Consider the following 12,978-nt stretch of genomic DNA (forward strand, 5'->3'; position numbering starts at 1 on the left):
GATTTCTGACACATACAATTTGTTATTTTCCATCTAAAATTTGATATTTTGTTAAAAAAGAAACATCTGCCATGATTATCTCAACTTAATAAAAAGAACACAATCAAAACTATTTCTGAATAACTGAATTGAATTGTTTTTAAAAGATGAGGTCCAAATAAAGTTATTATTGTTATTACAAACCGCCTCAGTACATGATGAAGGTGAAGGTTTGATGAAACGAATAGAGCCACATTGTCTGCAAAAAGTCGAAACTCTGAAGTTCCAAAACCGGAAACCCTCCTCACCTGGGCTGCACCTTGGAGTCACATCCATGAATATTAAATAAAGAATCAGAGAAAAGAGTGTTTGACTTTGTGTCGGGGATACAAATACACCTCCAGCTTTGGATGTACGAGCTGTGAAACATCAAGAATTCATGAAGTTTAATCCTGACAAATGCTAAACGTCCTCACCAACAAGTCTCGGGTGAAGCTTTAACATTCATCTCATTATGCAGAACATCTGGTTTGATGTGTGACTGATGGAAACACTCAGTATTTGTTTTGGCATCTTCGTTTTTCACCTCTCAGCATTAAGTGAATTCACAGGATCTCCATTAGCTGCAGGAATCCAGAGCTGACAGTGAATCTTTGCTTCTTCTTTCAGCCTTTAATGCAGAATAAAGAGCAAGAACGTCTTTCTATCTAAAGCAGGGGTGTCAAAATCATCCTAGTCCAGGTTCCACATTCAGCCCAGTTTCATCTCCAGTGGGTCGGACCAGTAAAATAACAGCATAATAACCTAGAAATAACCACAACTCCACATTTTTCACTTTGTTTTAGTGCAAAGAAGTGAATTCTAAAAATGTTCACATTTAAGGAATTCTCTTTTTACTAATTTTATGAACAACCTGAAAATTCTGAAATTAAATTTCAGCAACATTCAGCCTCGGTTCATCATTTCCACATTACAACTTCCAGATCACAGAGTGTCTACAAAGGAACACAACATTTAGTCACCTGGAACTGAACCATAGAGGATTTTATGATCAAAATGACAAAAATCAGACACAAAATGACAAAAAAAATGAGACAAACGATATGAAACAAAACAAAAGACACAAAAAATAGGCAAAAAGCTACAAAGTGACAAAAAATGGACAAATGATAAAAATGAGACCAAAAAAAAACCACAACGAATAAAACAAAACACAAGATCACAAAAATACAACAAAAAGTGCAAACAAGACAAAAAGGAAACACAAAATGACAAAAACATGAGACAAATGACAAAAGTCAGACAAGAAAAGCCAAAAAACAACAAAAACAAGACAAAATATTACAAAAGTTCGAAACAAAATGACAAAAATTAGACAAACTACATGAAACAAAACAAAAAAGCGACAAAAAATTAGACAAAAATTTACAGTGACAAAAAAATGGACCACACAAAATGAGACAAAAAATGACAAGTGTGAAACAAAACGACAAAAATTACACAAAACAATGAAATAAAAATGACAAAAATAAGACAAAAACAAATAAAAAAATGAGACAAATGACACAAAACAAAACACGACACAAATGAGACAAACAAGACACAAAATGACAAAAAACGTGAGAGAAATGGCAAAAGTCAGACAAAAAAAACAACAAAAACTAGACAAAATATTACAAAAACGAGACACAAAACTCAAAAGAACAATGAACAATCTAGTATTTTACTTTCTGATCCAAACAACTTGTCATGGTCTAGAAATGATTTTAAATTTATAGTTTTACTAATTTACAATCTGCAGTTAATGTCTTCTCTGGAATTTTTACACTTTGAGGGCCGGATTGGACCCTCCGGAGGACCGCTTTTGGCCCGCGGGCCTCATGTTGGACACTCCTGGTCTACAGTATTAAAAAATACGGCATTTCTCACCTGCTGCTCTTTAACTTTCAATATTAGCAGCGGCATTACGAGGAAAGTTGAGGAAAGAAGTGGGGGACGCTTTGTTCTCAGAGAATAAATGGAGAGGAACAGCTGGAGATGAGATGGAAGTGAGGCGACTGCAGAGAACAGAGCGACGGATTGATGAAAAGGTGAGAGGAGGAGGAGGCGAATTAGAGGCAGAAGTAGGCCAGCATTTCCCCGAGCAGCCGAGCGTGTCGGTTTGTACGCTGTAAAACACCGCCCAGCGCTGCGACGTCTTGTAAAATTCATCAGGTTTGTGTTTGCGAACATCGTGGCTCCGAACGCTGCGATGTGGCCTTTGCTGCTCAATTATGTACAACTGGAATTAGACATGAATATAGAATGACCTGCCACTAAATGCAGGTTATTCCATACACACGGAATCACACACACACACACACACACACACACACACACACACACACACACACACACACACACACACACACACACACACACACACACACACACACACACACACACACACACACACACACACACACACACACACACACACACACACACACACACACGGGTACAATATATCCTGCTGTGTTTCAGTTCATTAGATTTATTCATATGGATTAAATAGATGCTAAATAGATGCTAGAACAGCAGAAATTATATTAGCTAAAAAAAATGCAGTTAGCAACACCTTCACTGGTAGAAATTAAAGCAGATTTTTATGAAATAAAGTGCAAAACAGCACAAAAATACATTCAAAAGATGAAATGATGATGAAAAGATGCAAAATAACCACAGAAAGATGCAAAATCGCAACAAAACCCCTCAAAATCACCACAAAAAGTTGCAAAATCACAACAAAAACACACAAAATAACTACAAAAAGAGGGGAAATTTAGAGAAAAAGTTGCAAAATAATCACAGAAAGACACAAAATCATCACTGAAACCCAGAATCACCACAGAAAGATGAAAAATCACCTCAAAATACACAAAATTACTACAAAAAGATGTGAAATTAAGACAAAAAGATGCTAAATGACCACAGAAAGAAGCAAAATTAACACAGAAAGATGCAAAATCAACACAGAAAGATGCAAAATGACAACAGAACACACAAAATAATTACAAAAAAGGTGAAATTAAGACAAAAAGATGCAAAATCTCCACAAAAAGATGGTGAATCACAACAGAAAGACAAAATCACAGCAACAACACACATAATAATTACTAAAAGAGATGAAATTAATACAAAAAGTCGCAAAGTCACCACAGAAAGATGCAAAATCATAGTAATAACACACAAAATATGACAAAAAGGGTGAAATTAAGATTAAGATGCAAAATGACCACATAAAGGTGCAAAATTAACAAAAACATCACTACAAAAAGCAATGAAAATAAGACAAAAAGTTGCAAAATCACCACAGAAAAGACACAAAACTACCATATAAAAAACTGAGCTTCCCTATTATGGGATGTATCGTAATTTCCCTTCAAGTCCAAAGAGGTGGGTCCAGATTTATCACTTTTTAAAAGACTTTTCCCATCATTTCTGAGCCCCAGAGCTTCATCAGCAGATAAACACGAGCTTTTACATACTGATAAAGCAGCGACATCTGAAAGGATTTAAAAATCACTAATAACCAGCAGAGCTCCAGATAAACCACTTCCACTGTGTTGTTTTGGCTCTACTGAAATATTAAAATTGAAATCTGTTGCACAGATCATGTTGCTGCTGCTGTCAAATCCATAATTCAAACATGTACAGTGTAGGCTGGAAGCAGCAGCGTATGGAACCGGAGGCTAATGGAAGCTAACTGGAGTCAGGAGTTAGCAAACCGGATCAGTGAAACCCGCCTCAGCGTTTGGGTGGAATCACAAAAACAGACTCGCAATTAATGAGAAGAATCCTCTGAAGCTGCAGGGGCCTCAGAAAAACAGAAGAAGAAGAAGATCTGTCAGGAGAGCGACGAGGGAGAAGATCTGCATAAAGCTGCAAAGGGTTAAGAAGTCAGTTTTAATAATCACCACTTACACAAACTGTCTGCAAACGGAGAAGATTGGTGCAAAACTCACAGATTTAAAAGAGAACAGAGTAAAAACTGAAGGAATCTGCAGAATTATCAGTTCAGGAGAGTTTTAACCTGCTGACATGTTCATAATCAGTTTAAGAATAAACGTTTCCACCATAGACTGCAGCATAAAGACGATAAAAACATGATTCAGATTCATCAGATTTCACATCTAAAGAACCCTTCCTGTCAGTCTGCAGGACAAAGCTTCAGTGTCAAAATTCGTCTTCTACGGCTGCATAACTCTACTAATATTACAACACTCAACATCATGCAGTGCAGAGTGGTTTTATAGGCAGGAACTTCATGTAAATCTGCACCAGTTTAACCCTCTGAGTTCCACGTTTCTGGGTGTTTGGTTGCCTCATTTTTCTCTGCAGTCTAAAGTTCTGAACCTCACCACAAAATCACCCCAAAAACACACAAAATCACTAGAAAAAGAGGTGAAAATGAGACAAAAAGTCACAAAATCATCCCAAAAGATGCAAAATAACAGCAATAAGACACAAAATAACTGCATGATGAACTGAAATTAAAACAAAAAGTCACAAAATCACAACAAAAGAAAAAGAGGTGAAATTAAGACAAAAAAGTTGCGAAATTACCACAAAAAGATGCAAAATCACCACAAAAAGATGCAAAATCTCTACAAAAAGAGGTGAATTTAAGACAAAAAGTTGCAAAATCACCACGGACAGATGCAAAAGCACAACAAAAACACACAAAGTAATGACAAAAAAGGGTGAAACTAAGACATAAAGATGCAAAATCACCACAAAAAGATGGTGAAGCAGAACAACATGAAGAAGAAGGGAAAACTCAGAGAAATCAAACATTTCATGTCAACACACTGCCTGCAGTTCAGTCGAAAACTCGCAGAATGTTTTCTACAAACCTGTCGTTTACAGGTGAGTTACTTGTGGTTTCTTTGGTGCGTAAAAAACTGCAGATTTTTATTTTTGTTTTAACAAGACATGAAGAATAAATTAACTTCAATTAAATAGCAATGAATAAATATCACAGACGATCACTTCAAGGACCAGACAATTAAAAATACGAAGATTTTTTTTGTATGTACAGTTTATTACTATAGTAAATGGTGTTATTTTGACCATTTTAAAGCAATGTTTTATTTATTTATTATTTATTTTTTGCAGAATCTGGTCAGTGCAAACTGTTTCTTTTTGGAGAATTTTTAAAAGACATGTCAGAATATGCAATTTTGATCAAATGTGATTTCAAGCTTTGATTTGATTGGTTATTTTTGAGGAAATTGTTTTTGTTTTTGAAGTTTTTGCTGTATTAAATGATTTAATTTTGTCAATTTTTAAGCTAATAGGCCCTTTACACCAAAAAATAACTTCTAAATGTCCAGCTTTAATACAAAAAGATGATTATTTTAGAGATTTAACCACTGATTGCAGAGGGATTTGTATATTTGTTCCCATATGTGTCTTTTTTTTTTTAGGTCTTTCTGCTGTTTTTGCTTTGCTTTGCTTCTGTCTCTCCTTTTTGTTTCCTGAAATTGCTTCTTTCTCCTGTAAGTCTGCCGTCATTTCTCATCATCTTCCTCCGTCTTCCTGGCTGTCGCCTCTCTGCTCCGTTGCCCCGGTGACGCATCTGTAAAAACAGTGGTGTACATCGGGGTTAGTTCTCTATAACTGTCCTCCCTCCGTCTCTGTCTCTTCCTCTCCTCCGTCTCACTCCGTCTCTCCTCTTCCCGTCAGCGTCGGCCTCCAAACCGGCCGTGGATTAATGTCCCGCCGGCTGGATGTGGACTGTGAGACGATGCTGGTGACTCTGTGTCCTTGGTCCTGCGCTAACGGTTCACATGGGAGTTGATATTAGTCCGGCCTGACAACACCCATCCATTCCACCCGCTCGCACCGGATTGCATCTTTGGAATTGGAAAGGAATCGGGGGGATGAGACGGAACCCGGCCGGTGATTCGGACAAAAATCTTTCATCCAGATCCAATTTCAGTCGTTAATTCAGTGGTTTGTTACGTCGTCTTGTGATTGTCAGGTGAATTAAGAACACAAGCCCCAGTGTTTTCTGTGTGTTTAGCTCTCAGTTAGCTCTCAGTTAGCTTGGTCATCAGGAGAATTCAGACAAAAAGTCACAAAATCACAACAAAGACACAAAATTACTACAAAAAGAGGTGAAATTAAGACAAAAGGTTGCAAAATTACTAAAAAAGATGCTAAATTACCATAAGAACATGCAAAATCACCACAAAAAGAAGCAAAATCAAAAGAAAAACACACAAAATCACCACAAAAAGATGCAAAACCACAACAAAAAGAAGCATGATCACAAACAAGCTGCAAAATCACCATCAAAACACACAAAATCACTACAAAAGGTGCATAATCAGGACAAAAACACATAGAATCACCACAAAAAGATGCAAAATCACTAAAAAAGATGCAAAATCACCACAAAAAGATGCAAAATCACTAAAAAAAGATGCAAAATCACCACAATATACAAGAGCACAGGGAAACACAGAATTGCCAAAAAAGACATGAAATCACAACAAAATACGATGAAATTAAGACAAAAAAAAAAATCACAAAATCACAATAAAAAGATGCAAAACCAGTAGCATCTGTTGATATTTGGGGGCCATTTTTTGGTCTATTGTGATTCTAACATCGTTCATGAACCCAGCAGATGATTGTGATATAAAAAATCCCCTCCTGAAATGTTTGTGGTCGTTGACTTTGTGTGTTCAATAAACTTTCCTGCCATGTTGGTCTCCCTCGACCCCATGTGTCCATGTTTTGTTTCTATAATAACTTTGCAGGGCAGATAATTGTTTTCCAAATGAAAATGGAAAAATGTGGAAAAGACGAACCTTCATCCTCAGCAGTTTGGAGATTATAGCAAATAAATTAAACGTAACCTGAAGAACTCTGCTGCCAACAGTTTTTAGGACGAGTTAACAAGATCAAAAACCTGATTTACACCAGAGAGAGAGTTTAATTTGTGTTTTAGTGAATAAAAGCAGCAAGGTTGTGAGCTGTAAAACCAAAATAATGGGGGAAAGGATTTAAGTTGTTGTGGGTTCTGATTCTGGTGGAGGATTAGCTTCATTTATCTGAACTTTAGAGCAGAGATGCTCCCAAAAACCAAGCTGCTGGAACCAGTTAATGTTTGTCTGCTACTACTGGGACGTCATCACACCAACATCATGCACATCTGTAATACAAAATTATAATAGAAGCACATTCTGCTCAACATATATCCAAAATATAGACTTTTATCACCAAATGTATCACTTTTCTGAACCTCAGAACTTCCTCAGTACAGCAGATAGACACATGAGATTTTCAGGGATTAAAAACACATTGGAGTTGTGTTAAAAACTGCAAAAAGAGGCAAAATTACCATAAAAGTACAAAAATGGCTGCCGAAAGACATGAAATAACAGAAAGATGTAAAATCCCAACAAAAACACACAAAATCGCCACAAAAAGACACAAAATCACTATACAAAAATCATAAAATCACCACAAAAAGATGCAAGATCACTACAGAAGGATGCAAAATCACTACAAAAAGATGCAGAATCACAACAAAAACACATAAAAATCATACACAACTCAACAAAGGAGGTGAAATTAATACACACAGTCCTAAAATCACCAAAGAAAGACACAAAGTCACAACAAAAAGACATGAAATCACAACAAGAACACACAAAATCACCACAAAAAGACACAAAATCACTACACAAAATCATAAAATCACCACAAAAAGATGCAAGATCACAACAAGAACACACAAAATCACCACAAAGACACATCACAACAAAAAGAGGTGAAATTAAGACAGAAAGTCACAAAATCACAACAAAAAGACACACAATCACAACAAAAGTCACAAAATCACAACAAGAACACATAAAATCACCACAAAAACACACATGACAACAAAAAGAGGTGAAATGAAGACAAAAGTCACAAAATCAACACAAAAAGACAAACAATCAGCACAAAAGATGCAAAATCACCACAAAACGGCACAAAGTCACAACAAAAAGAGATGAAATTGAGACAATAACTATCAAATCCACCACATGTTTGATGATTCCACCTCCTGACATGTTTGTGGTTGTTGACTTTGTGCGTTGAGTAAACTTTCCTACCCTGTCGGTCGTGTGTGTCCATGTTTCTAGTTTCCATAATAACCTTCAGGGCAGATAACTGTCCAGCGGGACACGTGGACACCTGATCTGGGACTAAATTCATGGATTTCTGGCCCAAAAAAGTTGAAGAAGGAAAGCAGGAACGTGCTGGTGGATAAAACCGAAACAGAAAACAGCAGAAAAAAGAACTTTCTAGGACTATTAAAGCCCAAACAAGCCTTCACACTGCAAAAACTCTAAATCTTACCAAGTCTGTTTGTCTCATTTTTAGTCAGAACGCCTTATCCCACTTGATTTAAGATAAATTCACTTAACAAGTGACGTTTTAAAGTTTGAAAATGTGGAAAAAAATATATTTTCACAGTGAAACTTCAGATGTCCACATTTTCAACGTTTTTAGGAAAACCTTGAACATTTTTTGGTGGAAAAAAAGAAATGTTAAAAATGTTTAAGAACATTCACATAAAAATCAACAAAAATCCAGCGAATTTCACTGGATTTTGGTTGATTTTTATGTGAATTTCTTAAAGAAAATATCAGAAGTTTTACTGATATATATGGAATGACTGGATATTTTTAGGATTTTTTGGAAGATTTTTACAAGAATTTTCTTGCCAAAATTGGGGGATTTTTTTTTTTTTTTTTTTTTAATAAAACTTTTAAGGAATTACTGGAATTTTCTTCCTGAATGTTTTGCAAATTTTCAGAAATCTGGGGAAATTTTTTGCTGATTTTTTAGATTTTTTTCAGACAAACAAACAATATTTTTTGGTTCCTGTAAATGAAGACAACAGGAGGGTTAATACATCTCAAATTGGGAGGTTACATGAAAGCCAAAATCTATTTTTGAGTGAAAAACTGCTTTTATTTTTTAGCATATCTGGCTTATTTTAATACACCTAAGCTTGACAATCCTGGTAAAATAGAGCTTAACATAAGTATTCCCAGCTAATTTTAAGATCTCAATATTCTAACTATCATCAAGCCATTTTTCACTTGTTCTATTGGCAGATTTTTTCACTTATTTCAAGGTAAAAGTTGCTTGAAATAAGTTTTTTTTTTCTTCTTTTGAGAGGAGCATTTTTTCCAGTGCATCCACACGTCTGCAGGCTGCAGATTGTTTTTCTATTCTGGCTTTTTCCAAACAGTGTGAGGTGTGATTAGTTGATGATGCTGCTGGTGCGTGTCGCTGTTTGGTTTTCTGCTCGTGAGCAGCTCCATATTGATTTATCACAGGTGTTACTGAGAACATTAACTGTGGCTGAGTTCAGAATGCAGCTCACACCATTCTAATTGCTTTATTTACTCCTGCGGTGACAAACTGTTTTTCTTTTCAGATGCTCTGCTGTTCTAGATGATATTACAATGCCAGAGAACAAACTGCAGCATCTCTTTAAAGCTCTGTTTAGACCCTCTGATTGCTTTGCACAATACTTTAGTGTATTTAGTGAAGCCGTGCAAAGTTTTACCTTGTATTCTGATGGTTACAGGTCCACATTTATCACTTTTTAATGGACTTTTTCCGTCATTTCCGAGCCTGAAAACTTCATCAGTACGGAAGATAGAACCATGACATTTTAAAAGAAAAAACATGTTTGAAAAAAATCAACACAAAAAGAGGCAAAAATTACCAAAAGGTACGGAAACGCCGGAAAGAGACTTGAAATAAAAACAGAAAGATGCAAAATCACCACAGAAAGCCACAAAATCACTACAAGTTGAAAAATCAGAACAAAAACATACACAATCACTACATAAAAATGCAAAATCAAAAACAAGAAGATAGAAAATCACCATAAAAATATGTAAGATCACAACAAAACACACAAAATCACCACCAAAACAAGCAAAATCACAATAAAAACACACAAAATCATCAGAAAGACGCAAAATCACGACAAAAAGGTACATTATCACAGAAAGGTGCACAATCACCCCTAAAAGTGGCAATAATAACAACAAAAACACACAAAATTACCACAAGAAGATGCAAAATCACCACAAAAAGATGCAAAATCACCACAAATCACCAGAAAAAGATGCAAAACTAGTAGCATTCTTTGATATTTCATGACCATTTTTTGGTCTATTATTGTTCTACTACGGTTCATGACCCCAGCAGGAGATGATTCCACCTCCTGACATGTTTGTGGTTGTTGACTTTGCGTGTTCAGTAAACTTTTCTGCCATGTTGGGCTCCCTCAGGCCCAAAAACAGCAGCTTTAGGATTTCGTCTTTAAGTTTGTTGTAATTCAAACGTGCTGAAGGAATTTCTACATTGTCTTTGGAGACTCCTAGTTTATTTTTTATATCTAATTACAGAAAAACACAATGCAGAGAATGAACGATGTGGTCTGATAGATCTGTTCACTCACAGACTTCAGAAATATCTCCCAATGACAGACAAGTTTGAATCGTTCTGCTGTAAACATTTACTGTTTGTTTGCTTCCATTAAAAAATCCCTAATGAAGTTTTACACTTTTCACATTTGTTTACAAGTTGTTTTTGCTGCTTTCACTCGGCTGAAGAGGACAAATTAGTTGAAATCGTTGTTGCGTTCCTATTAGTTCGGAGTCACGTTGCTGAAACAAATCCTCGCCTCTTTTACGCTCTAATGGTGTCGTCAATTCTGAGAGTTACACAAACTACAAACTTTGTATTTTCCTAAAGACATTTTTCTCGCCGATCCTATGACTAATCACACATTTATGCTTTTTTTTCACACATATCTAATTTCACAGCTTTGCTCTGACTCATTAGCTTCAGTAGCTAAGTGAAGACTAATGAAACGTAAAAAAACACAACTGAGAACACAAATACAAATGGTACAGAGCATTTTTACTTCTTTATGAGGGAGGAAACTTGTTGATATGATGCATTTAGACCCTAAATAAGCAGCGCTCTGTATAGATCAGACAGCAGCTGGTCTAATAAACAGCTGTTTAATTTACACCCACATGCACATACTTCACACTCACTCATTATCTCAGCACCCACAATGTTCATTTGTTAAAATCAAATTCATTTAATTCTAATTAAATGCTAATTAAAGCTTTCTCATTGCATATTCCTGTGGTTCCACACTGTGACCCGCCTGCAACAAGCTGCATTCAAATGCTGCTTTTCTTCCTCGACAGTTCAAACACATCCCTAACCATGAGGTGAAAATGATGAGAAAACTGCTCAGAACAACAAAATATTCTGAGCATCTACAGCTCCATGACAGCTGAGCACAGAACTGTGAACTGTGGCTAAATGAGACGAGAAAGACGAGCGTATCAGCAAGTTACAATTCTTTTACCTAGTTGTTATCGTCTATCTGAGCTGTGGTCGGAGGTCATTAACCACCACAGAAGTCTTTGTCATGGTGGCCTGTTGCTCACTAAACTCCCACAATGCTCTCTGCTGAAGACAAGCCCAGGTCTGCAAAGACAATGCACTTATATCCCCGTAGCAATAACCACAGGGGAAGTTTAAACGACACAACTAGTCCTGGTCAAATCTTAAATCAATAATCTGCAGCAGTAGCCATCAATAATTAAGTTATGTGATTAGACAAACCGAGCACAGTGGATATTTGTTCGGTGCTGGTATTGTTCAAAAACTTGTCCAGAATGACTAAAAATGTGTCAAGAAGAACATGTGACCAAAATGACACAAAATGTGTTTAAAATGACAAAAAAAAACGGTCTAAAATGTGTCCAAAATGATCTCAAACGTGTTTAGAATAACTAAAACCTTATACAATATGCATCCATAACAACTCAAAATGTGTTCTGAATGACTAACAACGTGCCACTGTGATGTATGGATGCAGTCCCAGTAAATCTTGCCTTTTCTTCAACACATCAACTTCGGTCAGAGGTCATTTATCATCAGAGTAGTCTTTGTCATGTTGCCCCTTGCTAGCTAAATATTATAATCACTAATAAGTTATTTGATGACAAAAACTGAGCACAATGAACATTTGTCCCATGCAGATATTGTTCAAAGATACTCAAAATGTGTCCACAATTGCTGAAAACATGTCAAAAACCATTAAAACATTGTCCAGAATGATTCATAGTGTGTACAGAATGACTCAGAAGGTGTTTAGAATGACTAAAAGTTGTAAAAACTATTCACAAAATTGTTTAAAATGACTCCAACTATGTGCACAATGACTCAAAATGTGTCCAGAAAGACAAGAAATTTCTTCAAAGTGATTACAAAATTGTTGACAATGACTAAAACCTCTTTTGAAATGATTGGAAACATGTCCATAATTTCAATCCTTGTCCAAAATGACTAAAGATGTAATGAAAACGACTCAAAATGTGTTCAGAATGACAAGGAATTTGTCCAAATTTACTACAAAACTGTCTAGAATTACTCAAAATATGTCCACAACTACAAACTTGTCCAAAATGACTCAAAATGTCTCCAGAATGACTCTAAATATGTTCGGAAAGACAAAAAATTTGTACAAGATGTGTCCACAATGACTTATAAGTGATCAAAATCACAAAATACTTTTCCAAAATGATTAAAATTGGTCCAAAATAACCCAAAATATCTCCAAACTAACCCATAATGTGTCACAATTAACTCAAGATGACAAAAATCTGTCCAAAATGACTGAACAGTGTCCAAAGTTACTCAAATGCCATCCAAAATGACTACTAACATGTCCAAGAAGACTGAAAATGTCTCCAGAATGACACAAAACATGTTGGGAAAAACAAAAAAAACTGTACAAGATGTGTCCACAATGACTTAGAAATGTTCAAATTGATCAAACACAAAATTGGTCCAAAATGACCTAAAATGTGTCACAAATGACTCAAAAGGACAAAGATCTGTCCA

The 12,978-nt window shown here is 35.8% G+C and overlaps 1 long non-coding RNA gene across 1 annotated transcript in view; it reads right to left on the minus strand.

Moving 5' to 3' along the window:
* LOC118469631 (uncharacterized) overlaps positions 1-12,978 on the minus strand; it is a 48,479-nt gene that overhangs the window by 34,057 nt on the left and 1,444 nt on the right. The window lies entirely within an intron of this gene.

The sequence above is a fragment of the Amphiprion ocellaris genome, chromosome 16, assembly GCF_022539595.1.
Source record: "Amphiprion ocellaris isolate individual 3 ecotype Okinawa chromosome 16, ASM2253959v1, whole genome shotgun sequence".
NCBI lineage: Eukaryota > Metazoa > Chordata > Actinopteri > Pomacentridae > Amphiprion > Amphiprion ocellaris.